Raw genomic sequence first — 3261 nt, 5'->3', positions numbered from 1 at the left:
AGATGTACAAAATTATTATTTAAAGGGTGAGTAGAAAATACTCTGCCAAACACCCTTATTACTTCTAGCCAAGCTTCTAGGTAGGATACGCAGGCCATAAGTGAATAGTTTTTAATCATGTTTATAAGTTACATGTAAGTTACATAATTATATAATTGTTTATTTTAGGTTTGAACAGTTCAAGAATCAAGTTATAATATTTGTAAGACGGCTTTCACCCTCAATAAATGTAAACCTGCGTATATTGAGTTACAGATTTTAAACTTGTGTTTTAGAATCAATCGTTTGTAACTTGTCCCTACGAAGACGATGACTTGGCGGGTACATCAACGCAGTTTTATTTTAAAGATTTGACAACATTAAAACGCATATACATAAGACGGATGTTTCTTCAGATGTATTTGGAGCGTTTCCCAGAGACGTAAGTTCTGATTGTTCCTATAGACCATTTATAACCAGGGACATAAGTGGATCATATTACAGCTCCCTATAGACCATTTATAACCAGGGACATAAGTGGATCATATTACAGCTCCCTACAAGTACTGGACATAGGTTATGATTTTGTAAACAGCGTTTTCTTCCAAGACATCCAAGCCCGCCATCTATAGCTCAGTTTTACAGGCATTGTTTGCCTTATTAACCCGGATCTGGAGTTACGTTAACCTACGGAAGTTCCGGTCAATGGTAATGGCTGTCAGACTGCCGTCAGTGTCGTGATTAGTGTGAAGCTTGTTATCACGTTATAATTTTGATTTAGAATGGCTTATGTTTCTTTGCTAATTATTAAAAACGCCTAATTACAATCGTCGCATGCCCAAATAAAAAAGAAACCAGAACACGATCTATGCATACAGCACTGAGCTTCCACCGATTTAAAGGTTTTTAGCAAGGATATTTGAACCGATTTATTACCGATTAAAGGTTATGTGCGTCGACATAGAAATTTGTTTTCCTTTTTTAAATCTGACAAATTTTTCCAATGTTTTAACGTTTTCCGTTTGTGAAAGATGCTGGTCAATATTTTTCAGTTTTACAAATCGTTTTAGTCGCTTACGGTTAAGTGCTTTAAATACCACATAGATCGTATTCTGGTGTGTCGTGTTCTGGTGTCTTTCATTTGGGTATGCGACGATTGTATTTAGTTACATTGATCCTAGGCGTTTTTCCTAATTAGTAAAGAAGCATAAGCCATTCTAAATCAAAATTATAACGCGATAACAAGCTTCACACTAATCACGACACTGACGGCGGTCTGACAGCCATTACCATCAACCGAAACGTCCGTACGTCAACGTAACCCCAGAGTTTGGATGATAATTACTCGATCCCGCTTTAATGGGTGAACGAGTTTTGATTGAAATTTTGCACAAAGATAGAATATGACCTGGATTAACATATACGATACCTTTTATTCCGCGTAGTTTGTTTCCATCAGATAAGTTTTTACGGGTCACGATTAAAAGCTAGTATAATACATAGTGATTCCGTAGGTTAACGTAACTCCAGATCGGGGTTAATAAAGCAAAACAAAACCTGTAAAACTGAGCTATAGATCGCGGGCTTGGATGTCGTGGAAGAAAACGCTGTTTACAAAGCATAACCTATGTCCAGTACTTATAAGGAGCTGTAATATGATCCACTTATGGTACTGTATTATATATGTGAGTTTGGATGTTAATTACTCGATCCCGCTTTAATGGGATTTGATTGAAATTTTTCACACAGATAGTTTATGACCTGGATTAACATATACGATACCTTTTATTCCACGTAGTGTGTTTCCGTCAGATAAGTTTTTACGGGGTCACAATTAAAAGCTAGTATAATACATGTTGATTCTAAAATGGTTGAGAGTGTGGGAGACCACACCACCTTAAAGAGCGCCCAAAAATCTATAAGATCTGAAATTTTCAGCTTTGTTTCAATTTGTTCAGGGTTAAAACCTATTTTTCCTGTACTAAAAGCAGAAGTCCATTAAATTAGCCTAGGAAGTGAACAATTACAATGGCTGGTATAGCGTACGTCTCTGCTGGGATAAAAACTCCTTCTAACTAGGGGGTTAAATTTTCCCCCCTTTCCTAACACAGTTAGAAATCTCGAGCTCCTCTCTAGGAAGTCTTTCTTGACGTGAGCGGGGCGTGACTTCTTCAGCCCATGAACGCTGGATCTCTAAAGGGTAGATTGTTTACTTTATAAAAAATTAAAAAAAGGAACGGCCACGGTTGTTAAAGGGAGGGTGAAGTAGAAAATCAAGTGGTTTTTTATCGATTCTTTTACTAATTATAAAAAGGCAGGGGATTACGCGATTGATCGGACGTCCTTAATTAAAATTATCTTTTAAATCTGACCCTAATTTGAATTTTAAAATCATTCGGAGCTAGTATTTTCTGAATGTTTGACTATGCAGACTGGTCTTGTAAATAGTAGAGGAATCGATAAAAATCACTTGAGTTTCTACTTCACCCTCCCTTTAAATAGTTTTTTTTCAATAGGTTTATGAAGAGTCATAAAAAACTGAATGACCTTGACTGTTCCAAATTTCACACCCCCATCCCTTCTCCTATGCTAAAGCGGGCTCAGTTTTACAGTGGAAGGGGGGCGTTTTCGGCCAATAGTTTTTTCTCTCTCGATAGGGCAAATTTTGGCGTACGAGTCGCACCTAAACCGGAGATCTGAGAAAAATTACCGCAAGGTGGCGAATGTGTCGCCCTTCTTCAGTATTGCTACTTTTGGTTACTTCCTAGGCTAATTTAATGGACTTCTGCTAAAAGCTATACCACGGATTGCGACGATTGTTTGTATGGCGCGAAACATACTATCATAAGTTTCGCGAGATTTATCTGGTAGCAATAATGATTGACGAACTATATCTTCATTCTCGGTTCCATTAATTGACTCTGCCCGAACTTCACTGTGAATCTGTTGAATCATGGAGATTAGTAATAATGCTAATATAGGCAAAAACAGTTTATACCTCCAAAACGGATTTCATTGGGTTGTCTGCGACTTCTTTCTTCAACTTCTGTAGGACCCGTTTTTTCACAACTTCCAAATGATTAACTCCATGGTTATGCTGGTTTTTCACATAAAGAATAGTCTGATCATCGCTACCTGCCGTAACCTTGCACTCGCTAAAAGGGCAGCGCCAGTATTTTCTACCATTAGCGGTGTTCTTCAACATCATCGTTTGCCCACCAATAACCGAAACAAGTCGATCCTTCGAGGTTCTAACCCACTCTATCTTGATAGTGATGAAAT

At 37.7% G+C, this 3261-nt stretch overlaps 1 long non-coding RNA gene across 1 annotated transcript; it reads right to left on the bottom strand.

Annotated features, from left to right (window-relative positions):
• Positions 1-242: 242 nt before the first annotated feature.
• On the bottom strand, positions 243-2895 carry LOC149680209 (uncharacterized). Its single transcript, XR_016365612.1, has 3 exons — positions 2781-2895; positions 1762-1904; positions 243-438 (listed from the first exon to the last, which is right to left on the bottom strand). It is a non-coding gene; the product is annotated as an uncharacterized LOC149680209 (long non-coding RNA).
• Positions 2896-3261: the final 366 nt, after the last annotated feature.

Source organism: Phalangium opilio, unplaced genomic scaffold (genome assembly GCF_054372755.1).
Source record: "Phalangium opilio isolate 3A_F unplaced genomic scaffold, DU_Popi_V2 ptg000039l_2, whole genome shotgun sequence".
In the NCBI taxonomy this organism is placed as follows: Eukaryota; Metazoa; Arthropoda; class Arachnida; order Opiliones; family Phalangiidae; genus Phalangium; species Phalangium opilio.
The sequence above is the reverse complement of the archived record's forward strand: the minus strand, read 5'-3'. Positions and strand labels throughout refer to the sequence as shown.